This window comes from Tupaia chinensis, unplaced genomic scaffold (assembly GCF_000334495.1).
Source record: "Tupaia chinensis unplaced genomic scaffold, TupChi_1.0 Scaffold143681_1, whole genome shotgun sequence".
Taxonomy (NCBI): Eukaryota; Metazoa; Chordata; class Mammalia; order Scandentia; family Tupaiidae; genus Tupaia; species Tupaia belangeri.
Window position 1 is genome coordinate 38,497 of NW_006203529.1, and position 16,559 is coordinate 55,055.

At 36.3% G+C, this 16,559-nt stretch overlaps 1 protein-coding gene across 1 annotated transcript in view; it reads left to right on the forward strand.

The window, feature by feature from the left end:
- LOC102491143 (olfactory receptor 10G7-like) overlaps positions 1-16,559 on the forward strand; it is a 67,173-nt gene that overhangs the window by 744 nt on the left and 49,870 nt on the right.

The following is a 16,559-nucleotide window of genomic DNA, read 5'->3' on the forward strand; positions in this document are numbered from 1 at the left end:
TGAAACATTTAGGTCATTACGTGAGGAGGGGCTGTACTAATTTATATTCCTATAAGCAGCATTAAAAAGTTCTACTTTCTCCACTTTTTTTTTATTATGGTCTTTTTGATAGTAAATATTGTAATGGGTAAAATGATAGATCACTGCCGTTTTAATTTGTATTTCCCTGACATTTAGTGAGTTTGAACATTTTTTCATGTCTATTGGTAACTTTATAGCTTTTTTTGATCAATGTTTATTCAGATAATTTGTCCCTATTTCAATTAGTTTTCTCTCTCTTTTTCTTTTTTTTTTTTTTGGAGAGGTTTTTTTTTTTTTTTTTTTTTTTTTTTTTTTTTTTAAGGACCTGGCCGCCTTTTTTGTATAAGGCATGTGCGCTCGCCAGAAAGACAGAGAGAGACAGAAAGACAGAAAGCGAGAAATCACTCCCCAGGGGAGATGGCCACGCCACAATCCCTTCTCCTCCATTCTCCTCTCGGGATCTTGGGCACGCACGCACACCCACCTGGCTTGAGTTTTAAGCCACTGGGTCTGGGATGCAAACTGCAGTCGACTACATGGGAGTCCAGCGACATAGCCATTACACTAACTGCTGGTCCCGCCTTTCATTTTTTGATATTGAGTTCTTGGAGTTCTTTTCATATTCTTGTTATTAATCCCTTATCGAGGGTATAGTTTGCAGATATTTTCTCCAGTTTTGTCTCTTTACTCTGATTGTTTTCTTTATTGTGTAGAAGCATTTTAGTTTGACATAATCCTATTTGTCTATTTTTGTCTTTGTTGCCTATGCTTTTGAGGTCTTATTTAAAAATTCTTTGCTTACATCAGTGCACTGAAGTGTTTCTCTTAAGTTTTCTTCCAGTAGTTTTATAGTTTGGGATCTTAAGTATAAGTTTTTGAGTAAATTTTCATATATGATGAAAAGAGGGGTCTAGTTTTCTTTTTTCTTTTTTGCTTATACATACCTAATTTTTCCAGCATCATTTATTAAATAAATTACCCTCTTATTTATGTATTTTTTATATTTTTTAAAAAGGCACATGCATTCACCAAGGAGAGAAAGAAAGAGAGAAAATGAGAAAACATCCACATAAGGGATGATCACAACGCAACCCTTTCTTCTCCATTTCTTCTTTTGGGATTTTGGGCACATATACATGCACTGGGAATGTTTTTCAAGCTGCTGGGTTTAGGACTTCATCCATGCAGCCAGCCATGTGAGATCCAGGTGGCCTGAGACTATTCTTACTTTTTTAATTATTTAATTTTACTTATTATTATTATTAGTAGAATTATTAATTTGCTATAGGACACTCAAACCCACCAGAGAGAGAGTGAGAAACCAAGAAAGTAAGCCACCAGTTCCACAACATGACCTGCAATCAGCCATGTGAGAGTCCAATGCCCTAACCACTTCACCACCTGCTGGCCTTGAGATGATCCTTTCCTTTCCTTTCCTTTCCTTTTCTTTTCTTTTCTTTTCTTTTCTTTTCTTTTCTTTTCTTTTCTTTTCTTTTCTTTTCTTTTCTTTTCTTTTCTTTTCTTTTCTTTTCTTTTCTTTTCTTTTCTTTTCTTTTCTTTTCTTTTCTTTTCTTTTCTTTTCTTTTCTTTTCTTTTCTTTTCTTTTCTTTTCTTTTCTTTTCTTTTCTTTTCTTTTCTTTTCTTTTCTTTTCTTTTCTTTTCTTTTCTTTTCTTTTCTTTTCTTTTCTTTTCTTTTCTTTTCTTTTCTTTTCTTTTCTTTTTCCTTCCTTCCTTCCTTTAGAAATATTTTTTCTATAGGAAGAGTGTGCTCTCCAGAAAGACAGAGAGACAGAAAGTGAGAAATACTTGTCTAAGGGGGACACCATGCCACAATCCTTTCTCTTGCATTCTCTTCTTGGGATTTTGGGCACACTCACACACACACCTGGTGTGAGTCTCAAGTCACTGGGTGCAGAACTTGAACTGCAGTTGGCCATGTGGGAGTCCAGCTCCTAACCTCTATGGCATCTGCTGGCCCAAGACTGTTCTTTTTTTTTTTTTTTTTTCTTTTTTCTTTCTTTTTTTTTTTTTTTTTTTTGAGAGGAGGGCACATGTGCTCACCAGAAAGACAGAGAGAGATAGAGACATAGAAAGCAAGGAATCACCCCCCAGGGGGGATGGCCATGCCACAATCCCTTTTCCTCCATTCATCTCTCGGGTTCTTGGGCACACATGCACATGTGCACAGTGTGAGTTTAAGTCACTGGGTCCAGTGGTTAAACCACGGTCGGCTACATGGGAGATATAGCCATTACATTAAGTGCTAGTCCCTATCCTTTTCTTTGAAAATCAGTTGACTATGTACACATGAATTTTATCTAGGTTCTGTTTTCTGCTACTTGGTCTAAGTGTCTGTTTTTGATTTTGATTTTGTTTTTCAGTCCTATGTTGTTTTGGTTACATGTTTTATATTTTGAAATCAGATAGTGTGATGCCTCCAGCTTTGTTCTTTTTGCTCGAGATTGCTGTAGCTGTTCGGGGTGTTTTGCAGCTCCATAAAAATTTCTTGATTGCTTTTTCTATTTTTGTGAAGAATGCCATTGATATTTTTAAAGGTATTGCATTAAATATGTAGATTGCTTTTGGTACTGTAGACATTTTTTTTAGAGTTTTTTGCTATAGGGTGTGTGTGCTCGCCAGACAGAGAGAGACAGAGAGACAGGAAGTGAGAAATCACCCCCCAGGGGGGATGGCCACGCTGCAATCCCTTCTCCTCCATTCTCCTCTTGGGATCTTGGACATGCACACACACACACCCGGAGTGAGTTTTAAGCCACAGGGTCCGGGATGTGAACCACGGTCGACTATGTGGGAGTCCAGTGACATAGCCATTACACTAACTGCTGGTCCCAGTATTGTAGACATTTTAACAGTATCAGTTCTCTCTATTCATGAATGCTGTGTCTTTCATTTTTTAATGTCTACTTCAATTTCTTTAATGTTTTTTAGTTTTCATTGGAAAGATCATTCCACTCTTGGTTGAATTCATTACTATGATTTGTTTGTTTTTGGTAGAGTTAATGTGATTGCTTTTTAAATTTCTTTTTCAGCTAGTTCATTATGGGTGTATAAAAGGCTACTGATTTTTGTATGTTTTTTCTTCTTTTTTAAAGAGATTTGTGTGCTCATCAGAGAAAAAGAAAGACAAAAAACGAGAAGTCACCCCCTAGTGGGGAAGACCATACTGTGCTCCCTTCTCCTCTTGGGATTTTGGGCATGGATGCACACGTGCTGGCATGAGTTTCAAATCACCAGATCCAGGACTTGAACTGTGCTTGACCATGTGGAGTCCAGTGATGGAACCATTATACCATCTGCTGGTCCCTATTTCATATCCTATGACTTTACTAAATTTGTTCATCAGTACTCAACATTTTTAGGTTTTTCTATATGTAATATTGTGTTGTGTGCAGGGATAATTTGAATTCCTTCTTTCCAGTTAAAATTCCATTACTGTGAGGGAAGCTATGCTCTAAACTTCATCTTCTAGACTCCCAAAATATTCAGACCAGAAACCATTTTAAAGCTGAGGTGTGTCCTCGCCTGTTCAGGGAAACTATGCTCAAAACTTTTTCTTCTAGACTCCCAAAATATTCAGACAAGTGGAGGAGAGATTTTGTCACAGAGTGACCAGAAACCACTGCAGAGGCACAAGAAATACGAGAAACCAAGAAAATATCTCTTTGCTAAGGTAAAAGAACAATCCCTCATCATCCACAGACAGTACAGCAGAACTCGTGAAAATGTCTGATAGAGAATTCAGAATATTTGTAGTGACAAAACTAAACGAGATGCAAGAGTTCATAGACAGTGACCTCTAGAAGATGTAGGAGAAAAGAGACAATGAGTTCTTGGAGGTGTTGAAGTTCTTCCATGAAAAAGGAAATACACACCATTAAAAATAATTAAATTGAGCTATTAGAGATGAAGGCTGCCATTCAGGAAACCAAAACCTCCCTCAAAAGCATTAAAAGCAAAATAAACAGAACAGCCCAGTTAAAAAAAAGAAAAAAAAAAGTATTAAAAGCAGATTAGTCCAGGGGGACCAGCAGTTTGTGTAATGACTATGTCACTGGACTCCCACGTAGTTGATCGCAGTTCGCATCCCAGACTCGGTGGCTTAAAACTTAGGTTGGGTGCATGTGCGTGTGTGCCCAAGATCCTGAGAGGAGAATGGAGGAGAACAGATTGCGGCATGGCCATCCACCCTGGGGGGTGATTTCTCGCTTTCTGTCTCTGTCTCTCTCTGTCTGGCGAGCGCACGTGCCCTGTGGCAAAAACCTCTCCAAAAAAAGAAAGAAAGAGCAGGAGGGGAGAAGGGTAAGAGAAGTGAAAGAGAAAGTGAAATCAAGAGAAAAAGAAGTGAAGGGAGAGAGAAGGTGAGAGATATACAGAACAGAGACAGAGACACAGGAAGAGACAGAGACACATGACACAGGAGGATGAAGTAGAATAGCGCCAATGTCATGCTTATTTTCACATTTTCTTCTCATTTATTTCAGATTAGTTTTGTAAAGCTAGTTTTTATGCTTAGCTTGTAGCATTATTTAATTAGTCAAGCCCTTTGGTTACTGCTTGGATCCCTATAACGTAATGTTAGTGCTACAAATACAGGTTAGCAAGTCTGGCCAAATCTACAGACAAAGACAAGATACAAAAATTGGAAACGTCAGGTTACTTATCAAGGTTATCCAATAAGGCTAAACTCTCATCAGAAACAATGTGAGTAAGGAAAGAATGGGAAAATATATTCAAAGTGTTAAGTGAAAACAGTTTCAACCAAGAATACTATACCCAGCAAGATTATCTTTCATATGGAAAGAAATGATTAAAAACATTCTCAGATAAACAAGACCTGAAAGAATTTGCCAATAGCAGACCTATCAAGAAGTTCTGAAGAAAGTAAAAGAGTACTCTACCAGGAAAACTAAAGACATGTAAAGAAATAAGAGAATAAAAGGCAACCAAGAAAATGATCAATTTAATGCTAGGGACAAGAAATATCAATAATAACAGCTATAAAATAAAATATTTTAATTTATCATTTTTATGGACACAGAAAAAGCATTTGATAAAATACCATAAAATACCTTCCAGGATTTAAATGGAACAGTTGAACCATAATAACACTGCATATTCAACAGAAGAGAGTTGGAACATAAGATTGAACTGGTGGAACCAGCAGTTAGCGTAATGGCTATGTCGCTGGACTCCCACGTAGTTGACCACGGTTCGAGTCCCAGACCTGGTGGCTTAAAACTCACGCTGGTAGCGTGTGCGTGCGTGCCTAAGATCCCAAGAGGAGAATGGAGGAGAAGGGATTGCGGCGTGGCCACCCCCCCTGGGGGGGGGATTTTTCGCTTTCTATCTCTCTGTCTGTCTCTGTCTGTCTGGCAAGTGCACACGCCTTATAGCAAAAACCTGTCCAAAAAAAGAAAAGAAAAAAAAGATTGAACTGGTGAAATAGAATTTTATGACTTTTGAGTAAAACATTACTGATTTCTTTTTTTACTATGCTCTTTTCCCAATTTAAGCATTTTAGATTCTTCTGAGTTCTTGATAAGGCTCAGCAATTTGTTAAAATATTTTTCTTGTTTGTTTCTTTAAATGGAAACATAAACTTTTTTTCCTTTCTAACCCCTCTGGAATTGGAAAATATTTCAGAGTATTATTTTTTTGTGGCAGAATGGTTATTTTTATAAGTTCAATGATGCTTGTTGCATTGAATCACAAATCAAAAATATTCATTATTGGACAGGGCTTTGACTGGAAGTTATACCTGAAGATTAATCAGGAAACTATGAAATCTCAAGTAAGCCAACAGAAGCTCTTAAAAAAGATGACTTGGCACCATAAATAGTTCTGCCTAGCAGAGAGGATCAGCGAAGATATATGAAAGAATTTATAACATAAAATAACCTGGACTTTTCCAGCCCAGCATTGTAATCAGTAGAGATTGAAAAAGAGTAGCTACAACCAGAGGATTATCTTGAGGAAAACTTTGAAGGAAGAAAAAGAGACTGATTTTTGCTAGCAGATGGTAGATCCCAGAATACTTGGTAGGCAGTGCTTATTTGAGAAGATTTTTGTGTGACTTGTGTGCTGGGCATTTGCTTTTCAACAATTTGAGAAGTTGACATGTAAATATTTTCTCAAAAATATTTAAAACCATACTGTCTCTGTTGCTTTAGAGTCACAAATAAAATTATACAAAATTATAATATTTTGAACATTATCTTTAAAATTCAGTATTTTGAAATTTTGAACGTTGTTTATTATCTGTCAAAAACTATGAAAAGTGAGCAAAAATTTTTTGATATATAAAGTAAAAGTGGAAAAAATGCAAGTAAATAAAAGAGAAAAAGAAAAAAGAATTTGAATATCCACCAGAAAAATAAAAAATTAGTTACTCCTTTATGTTGCTTAATTGCTTTGACTGAGACTTCTAGTACTGTGTTAAGTAAGAGTGGTGAAAGGGGACATTCTCATTTTGCTCCAAGTCTTGAGAAAAAACTTCCAAATTTTCTTTATTCAGTATCATGTTAGCTGTGGGTCATACGTGGTCATTACTCTGTCAACAGAGTACTTGCTTTCTATATCTAATCTGTTGAGAATTTTTATCATGAAAGGTACTTTATGGTATTTTATCAAATGCTTTTTTTGTATGTATAAAAATGATAAAATCTTTTATTTTATTGCTGCAGTGTATCACACTTACTAATTTATATATATTTATCCTTACATTACTGGGATTTATCCCACTTAATTAAGGCATGGGATTTTTGATGTGTTGTTGGATTCAGTTTGCTAGTATTTTGTTGAGGATTTTTATATTCATGTTAATCAGGATCCATATCCCTGTCTGTAGTTTTCTTTTTTGTTGTTGTCTTGCCTGATTTTGGAATCAGGGTAGGTATACTGGGTTTACAAAATAAATTTAGAAAGATTTTCTCTGCTGCTTTCTCTTCTTCTTCTCTTCTCCTCCTCCTCCTTTTCTTCTCCTTCTCCTTCTGAAATTTGAAGAGAATTGATGCTATCCTTTAAAAGATGTATAGAATTATAAAGTCAAGTTATCCTATCCTGAGTATTTCTTCATTGGGGGACTATTAATTCATTCACTTTCATTACTCTTTTTTATTTTATTTTCCAACTTGCTGGAGAGAGCATGTGCATTTGCCTGAAACAGGCTGGGGGTAGTGGGTAGTGAAAAAGCACTCTTCCCTGTGAGGAATGTTCACATTGCAATTCCTTCTCCTCTATTTCTTTATTTTTCCCCACATTTTATTGATTCACGAAATGTCTTAAACTAAAAGTATGGACAAAACTAGAATCTAGTTACAAGTGCACTGTGATTTTCTTTTGAAACATTTTTAATTAATTAATTAATTTGCATTAATTCCCTGAGCATTGTGACAGCATACAAAATGTGATTTCCCATCCAGAATATACTGGAGAGTGGCTTAATCATACAGGTTATCATCATTAATTTTCTGTTTCTAGTTTAGTGTCATATATGTGTGTGTGTGTGTGTGTGTGTGTGTGTGTATTTACCCCTTTTTCTTACCCTTTGCTGTTTCCCACCTTCCTCTGACACTATCTTAGGTGTCTTTAGTTGTTCTCCATTCCTTTATTCTCACACATTTTATTGATTCACAAAATTTCTTAATCTAACTACTTTCAATAGCAAGTTTAGCTGGTATGTACATATCAGTGAATACATGTCTGACTTTGGGCATGAAACTCTGAGTAGAATGAATATACTATAAGGTAGCAACTAGCTGATGCTATAAAGCTTACTATGTTCATTAAATAGATATTTTTAATATATTTTTTAATTTAAAGAAGAGCAGTTTTACTTTAATAAATCAAAGAAATGCTAAGGAACTTTACTGAAAACTTAAAGCCAGGAAACAAGTTGGGATTCTATTCAAATAGTAGGTACATGAACCTATCAGCAGCTCAAGACAGGACAAAAACCCTTAAAACCAGAAAACAAAGCCTAAAAGAAAATCAGCAAGGTTTTAGTCAAAAGTCATAAAATTCTGTTTCACCAGTTCAGTTTCATGTACTTTATCTTCTGTTGAATTCGCAGTGTTTCTGTGGTCTGACCTTCCGTTTAAATCCTGGAAGGTAACATTCAATGTTATCATTGATATTACCAGACTTGTCCCTACCATTAATTTAGCCGTTTTCTTGGTCGTTTTTTGTTCTCTTATTTCTGTCTGTCTCTCTGTCTGTCTGTAGTTTTCCTGGTATAGCACTCCCTTCAGAACTTCTTAAAGAGCTGGTCTGGCACTGGTAAATTCTCTCTCTTTTTTCCCATATGAAGAATAATCTTGCTGGGTGCAATATTTTTGGTTGAAATTTCTTTTCCCTTAACACTTTGGATATATTTTCCCATTCTTTCCTCTCTCACATTATTTCGGATGAGAGCTATGCTGTTAGCATGATGGAATATCCTTTGTAGATTGCTTGCCATTTCTCTCTTGCAAATCTTAGTATCTTTTCTTTGTCTATGGCTTTGGTCAATCTGGCTATAATGTGTCTTGGAGAAGATCTTCTTGTGTTGATTCCATTTGGGATCATTTGTATTTCTTGGAACTGGATCTTTAAGTGCCTCTCTAGGTTTGGACAGTTTTTTTGCAGGATTTTATGGAATAGATTACCAATTCCCTTATGAGTCTCTTTGCCATCTTGGATACCAATTATCTAGATGTTAGGAGGTTTGATGGTATCTAGTATTTCTCGTATATTATTTTCATTTTGGGTGACATTTTCTCAGTCTTCATGGTGGATTTTTCTAGGCCAGTGATTCTTTTTTCTACATCTGAGATACGATTTTCTGTATGATCTATTCTGTTTTTAATACTTTCAAGGGATTGAGCCAGCCAGCAGTTCCAGACACTAGGCTGCCTGCGGCTGCAGGCTCTTCCACCTGGGATCTTTGCACATTCCCACCCCTACTCATCTCTGGACTTCAGGTTGGTTCTTTGGGACTTTAAGTCAAACTCGCACCCCCTCCCCCCACCTGCAAACCAGATCAAGCCAGCCAGCAGTTCCGGAAACCAGGCTGCCTGTGACTGCATGCTCTTACACCCGAGACTGTTCACTCATCCTCTGCCCTTTCCCCACTTGCCTTTGGTCTCTCTGAATTTTAGTGTTTTGAATAGTGCGTGGTGCTATTGTTTTTTTTGCTCTTGAGGTATTCTTATTAGGTCAGTTGGAGGGTCACCACTCCTTAGAAACAAGGAGGACTTAGGGTAAACCAAGACCAGTGACAACAGTACATGGTATTGGTGAGCAACAGGTAGGCCAACCATAAGAAAAATCATCAATTTTCTAATCTTGTACACATTTTAATACTCAGAGATACCTTAAATAAGTTAGGAAGCAACATATAGCTCACCTGATGAATAAGAACAATTGCAGAGGCTCAAGAGGTATTAGCAACCAACAAAGGGCCTTTCCTTCAAGGGAAATTATCAAGCCTACATCACCCAGAGTCAATACAATGGACGTCATGGACATGTCTGATCAGGAATTCAGAATATTTTTAGTGACCAAACTAACTGAGATGGAAGAGAAAAGAGACAAGAAGCTCTAGGAGATGAGGAAGTCCTTTCATGATCTGAAAGAAGAAATAGATACCTTAAATAAGAACCAGATGGAGCTTCTAGGGTTGAAGAATGTGATACAGGAAATCTAAACCTCCCATGAAAGTATTAAAAGTAGGTTAGATCAGGCAGAAGATCAAATCTCTAATGTAGAAAACAAAACATCTGACCTAGAAAAAAGTATCAAGAAGTTTTAGAAAATAACCATGAAAAATCAGGAAGATATACAAGGAATACTGGATACCACCAAGCTCCCCAACATCCAGATAATTGGTATCCCAGAATAGGAAGAAAATAACAAGGGCCTAGATAATTTATTCCATGAAATCCTGGAAGGAAACTTTTCAAACCTAGAAAGGCATTCAAATATCCAGACCCAAGAAATGCATAGGACCCTGAGTAGAATCAACCTAAGAAGATCCCCTCCGAGGCACATCATAGTCAGACTGGAAAAAACAACAGACAAAGATAAGATACTAAAGTTGGTAACAGGGGAACATCAAATTAGTTACAAAGGTCACCCCATCAGGCTAACATTTGATCTCTCAGTGGAAACAATGCAGTCAAGGAAAGAATGGGGAAATATATTCAAAGTGTTGAATGAAAAACAATTTCAACCAAGAATACTATACCTAGCAAGATTATCTTTCATGTGGGAACAAAAGATAAAAACATTCTCGGATAAATAAAATTTGAAGGAATTTACCAACTCCAGACCAGCTCTTCAAGAAGTTCTGAAGGGAGTGCTATAACAGGGAAACTAAAAAGTCAGACAGACAGTTACACAGGGAAAAAAAGCAACCAAGAAAATGGGTTACTTAATGATAGGAACAGGTAAGGAAATATCGATAGTTACATTGAATGTTAATGGATTAAATTCTCCAATTAAAAGACATAGATTGGCTGAATGAAAAAAAAAAAAAAAAAAAAAAAAAAAACAGAAACCCTCTATCTGTTACCTACAAGAAACTCACGTTATGGGTAAAGACATACATAGACTAAAAGTAAAAGGCTGGAAAAAGATATTCCATGCAAAGGAAATCAAAAAATGACTGTATTGATTTCAGACAAAATAGATTTCAAGACAAAGACTGTAAGAAGAGACAAAAAAAGGGCATTATATAATAGTAAATGGGGTAATCCAACAAGAAGACATAAAGCTTATAAATATCTATGCACCAAACTCAGGATCACCTAAAAATGTGAAAGAAAGACTGCCGGAGCTAAAAGGGAGAAATACTATAATTGTTGGAGATTTCAACATGCCATTACCTCCTTTAGACAGATCTTCTGGACAGAAAATAAATAGAAAGACATAAGACCTAAAGGTTACTGTAAATCGAATGGGCTTAACAGATATCTATAGAACTTTCCTCCTTATGTCCACAACATATATATTTTTCTCACCCTGGCATGGAACCTTTTCAAAGAGTGAGCATATGTTAGGACACAAATGAAACCTTTACAGATTCAAGGACATAGAAAGTGTATCCAGCATCTTCTCTGACCATGATGGATTTAAACTCAAGTTTAATTTCAAGAAACAATCCCAAAAATACAAAAACACATGGAAACTGAACAACCTACATCTGAATGACGTCTTCACTCCTGAAGAAATTAAGTCTGAAATCAAAAAATTTATGGAAACAAATGATAATGAGTACATAAGTGTCCATAATCTATGGGACATGGCAAAAGCAGTCATAAGAGGGAAATTCATAGCATTTAGTGCATGTAAGAAAAGGATGGAAAGATGTCAAATAGATGACCTATCAGCATGCCTCAGGGAATTTGAAAAACAACAAACAAATCCCAAAAATGTCAGGCAAAAAGAAATAATAAAGGTTTGAGCAGAAATAAATGAAATAGAAAATAAACGAATCATACAGAAAATAAATGAAACCAAAAGCTGATTCTTTGAAGACTAACAAGTTCGACACACCATTGGCTAGACTGATCAAGGAGAAGAAAGAAAGAAACCAGATTAATCAAATACGTGATGAAGCAGGCAATATTACAACAGACATAGTAGGAATACAAAATACCATTAGAGGATACTATGAACAACTATATGCCAGTAAACAAGATAACTTGGAGGAGATGGACAAATTCCTGGATGCATATAATCTACCAAGATTGAATTAGGAGGACAGAGAGAACCTGAATAGACCCATAACAAGCCAGGAGATTGAATCAGTAATAAATAACCTCCTGACACAGAAAAGCCCAGGTTCAGATGGCTTCACTTCTGAATTCTACAAAAGTTTTAAGGAATAGTTAACCTCTATCCTACTAAAATTATTTCTAAAGATTCAAAAGGAAGGAAACCTTCCAAATTCATTTTATGAAGCCTCCATCATCCTCATCCCCAAAACAGATAAGGATATGACAAAAAAGGAAAACTACAGACTAATATCATTGATGAAACCTTTCAAATTCATTTTATGAAGCCTCCATCATTCTCATTCTCAAAACAGATAAGGACATGACAAAAAAGGAAAACTATAGACCAGTATCATTGATGGATATAGATGCAAAAATTCTCAACAAGATACTAGCAAATCGTACCCAACAACATATAACAAAGATTATTCATCATGACCAGGAGGGCTTTATCCCAGGGATGCATGGGTGGTTCAACATACACAAGACCATAAATGTAATACACCACATTGACAGAAAGGAAGATAAAAACCATATGATCATTTCAATTGATGCAGAGAAAGCATTTGATAAAATACAACATCCTTTTAGGATTAAGACCCTCAGTAAGATTAGTATAGAAGGATAATTTTTCAACACAATAAAAGCCATCTGTGAAAAACCTACAGCTAACATTATACTAATTGGGAAAAGCTAAAAGCTTTTCCACTAAAAACAGTTACTAGGCAAGGCTGCCCACTTTCTCCACTTTAGTATAGTACTGGAATTCTTAGCTAATGCAATCAGAGAAGAGAGCAATATAAAAGGCATTTGAATAGGCAAAGAAGAATTGAAAATATCTTTATTTGCAGATGACATGATGGAATACTTAGAAGACCCTAAAGTCTCTATGAAAAAACTTCTTGAAGTAATAAGTGAATAAAGTAAAGTGGCAGGATACAAAAGTCAACACCCAAAAATCTATAGCATTTCTATAAATGAACAACAAATTGAACAAAGTAGAGCTGAAGAAAAGAATCCCTTTCACCATAGCCACAAGATGCATAAGATATATAGGGATAAACCTAACTAAGAAAGTCAAAGACTATTATTAAAGAAAACTATGAAAATCTTTAAAGAGATATTGAAAGTGGCATACAAAAGTGGAAGGACATCCCATGTCCCTGGATTGGAAGAATTAACATAATCAAAAATGGCAATTCTACCCAAATTAATCTACATGTTTAATGCAATTCCAATCAAAATACCATAAATATTCTTCACAGATCTAGAAAAGACAATCATAGAATTTGTCTGGAATCATAAAAGACCTCGTAATATTGCAAAAGCAATTCTATGCAAGAAGAATGAAGTAGGAGGCATATCACTCTTTGATCCCAAGATATACTATAAAGCTGTGATCATCAAAAACCATGGTATTGGCACAAAAATAGACATGTGGAGCAATAGAATAGAATAGAGACCCCAGAAATAATCCCCAAAGCTTACAGCCTACTGATTTTGGAAAGGATATCAGTCAATCCATTGGGAAAAGGAAAACCTCTTTAGTAAATGGTGCTGGAAACCCTGGGTGTCCACCTGTAGAAAGATGAAACTGAACCCCCATCTTTCACCATTAACAATAATCAACTCAAAATACATCAAAGATCTGAATCTGAAATAATAAAGCTACTGGTGGAAAATGCTGAGGAAACTCTGGGAGATATTGGAGTAAGTAAATACTTCTGAAATAAGACTCCCAAAGCATATTCAATAACCCTTAAAATAGGCAAGTGGGAATATATCAGACTGAGAAGTTTCTGCACAGCAAAGGACACAGTAACAAGTGTGATTCGACAACTCTCAGAATAGGAAAATATTTTTGTTAAATATACCTCAGACAAGGTACTGATAACCAGAATAAACAGGGAACTCAAGTGCCTTATGCATAAAAAAAAATAGATTAACCCAATTAAAGGATGGGAAAATGAGTGAAACAAAAATCTCTCTAAGGAAGACATACGAACAGCCAAAAAACCATATGAGGAAATGCTCAACATCCCTCATCATAAGGGAGATGCAGATAAAAATCACAGTGAGATACCACCTAACCCCTGTCAGAATGGCAAATATTAAGAATATAGGAAGTGACTGGACCAGCAATTAGTGTAATGGCTATGTTTCTGGACTCCCATGTAGTCGACTGCAGTTTGAGTCCTGGACCTGGTGACTTGAACTCACACTGAGCGCATATGTGTGCATGCCCAAGATTTCAAGAGGAGAATGGAGGAGAAGTGATTGCAATGTGGCCATCCCCCCTGGGGGGTAATTTATTGCTTTCTGTCTCTGTCTCTCTCTGTCTTTCTGGAGAGCACATGCACCCTATAGCAAAAACAACTCAAAAAAAAAAAAAAAGAAAAGAAAAGAAAGAAGAAAGAATATAAAAAGTGTTAAGTGTTGACAGGGATGTGGTGGAAAGGGAACTCTCCTACATTGTTGGTGGGAATGTAAACAGGTTCAGCCACTGTGGAGAACAATATGGAGGTTCCTCAAAGATCTACAAATAGAGCTACCATTTGATCCAGCAATCCCACTTCTGGGTATCTACCCAAAGGCCAAGAGAATGCTCAATAGGAAAATTGCTTGCACATCTATGTTTATTGCAGCATTATTCCCAATTGCCAAGATATGAAACCAACCTAAATGTCCACAAACTGATGATGAATGGATTGGAGATGTGTGGCATATATACTCTATAGAATAGTACTCTGCCATAAAAAATAACCAGACCCTGGCATTTAATAGAAAGTGGTCAGATATGGAGAGTCTATTGCTGAGTGAAGTAAGCCAAGCTATGAAAGATATTGTAGGTATCCACTCAATATAAACCAACCGTTCACACTCTATGGTAGAGAGTGAAAAATTGGAGGACATAAAAGCAGTGAAGGTACTTAATGAGAATAGGACAGTATGGAATGGGGGGGGGTGAAGAGAAGAGGATAGAGAAAGATAGCAAGAGTACAAATAGAAAGCCATGACATTAGTGGGACACAGATATGGCTCATTACCTGTTGTTGATGATGTATATAGTACTCTCAACTGGATTGTTCTGAAAAGTATTTCAAGATGGGTATAGGCTCTTTATAAGCAAAATGAGAAATAGTGATTGGTTAAAAAATAATTGGAATAATAATAATGATTGGGAAAAACAATGAAAAGATATTGAATGATGAAGTGGGGAGTTTAATGTCTCTGTATTGACTGACATGCATGGCATTCCCTTTTGAAAAAGCAATGTAATACACTGTAAAGTTATATGCAATCCAATGTAATATAAAGAAGATTATGATGATAATAAAAATTAAAAATACTTTCAAGGGAGATTTTTACTTTCTGTATTACAGCCTTCATCTCTTACAGGTCCATTTGATTCTTTTTTATGGTGTGTATTTCCTCTTTTAGATCTTGCAAGAATTTCCTCACCTCCTGGAACTCGTTAGCTCCTTTCTCCTGCCTCTTCTGTAGTTCATTGTCTCTCTTCTCTTCCATTTCTGTTAGCTTTGTCATTATGAATATTCTAAATTCCTTATCAGACATTTCTGTGTGTTTCATTGTACTGTCTGAGGATGAAGAGGTGTTATTATTTTCCCTTGGAGGAGAGATATTGTCTTGCTTTCCCATATTTCTTATAATCCTATGGTGATTTCTAGTCTTCTGATGGATGGTGCGTTTTTCCCTAATTCTTACAGAGGCAAGCAGAAGGAGGTGCTCTGCAATCTCTTTTATTCTGTTTTCACTATTTATACATCAGATTCAAGGTGAAGAGAGGAATATTCTGACCCTAATTATATTCAGATGTTTGGAAACTGTTCACTTGGACCTGTCTAAACACTTAGTGAGTAGAGGCAGATCAACCAATGAAGAAAAATAAAGAAAAAAGGAAAAAAATTAAGAAGAGGAAAGAAGAAAAAAATAAAGTGAAAAAGAAGAAAGGAAAAAAGAGGATAAAAAAACATATCTTTTTTTTTTTTTAGAGGTTTTTGGTATAGGGTGCATATGCTAGCCAGAAAGACAGAGAGAGAGACAGAGAGACAAAAAGCGAGAAATTACCCCCCCCCAGGGGAGCTGGCCATGCCACAATCCCTTCTCCTTCTCCTCCATTCTCCTCTCAGCATCTTGGGCACGCACGCACACACGCATGACGTGAGTTTAAGCCACCAGATCCACGACTCGAACCACAGTCAACTACATGGGAGTCCAGTGACATAGCCATTACACTAACTGCTGGTCCCACCCTAAGATTATAATTTTAAGAAGCAAAAATGAAAACCATGCAGAGCGTGTGTGTGCCACGTGAAACCAATATTTTACAGCTGAAGTACAGTATCCATCTCAGGATAGGCCTAGCTTTGGTTGTACCTTTCCTAAGTAAAATGAAGAAAGGCACCAATTAACACAATAAAGGAGAGGCTTGAGAGCCCAGAGAATACTTTACCTTAAAATTTAAAAAAAAAAAAAATTAAAAGTCATAGGGAGACACAGTAAGGCAGAGAGAGACTGACAGAAATGGAGAGAAAGAAACACAGAGCTATTCTTACCCACTAGAAATAAGTCTTGGGGAGGGAGTCTTAGCAGAAAATCTTAATTTTTGGTCAAGGAAACCAATATTTCACAGCTGCAGTATGGTATCCATGTCAGGATTCCTTCTCCTCTATTTCACCATCCCTTCAGGACTCGATGTACACACACACACACACACACACACACTTACTCACACACATC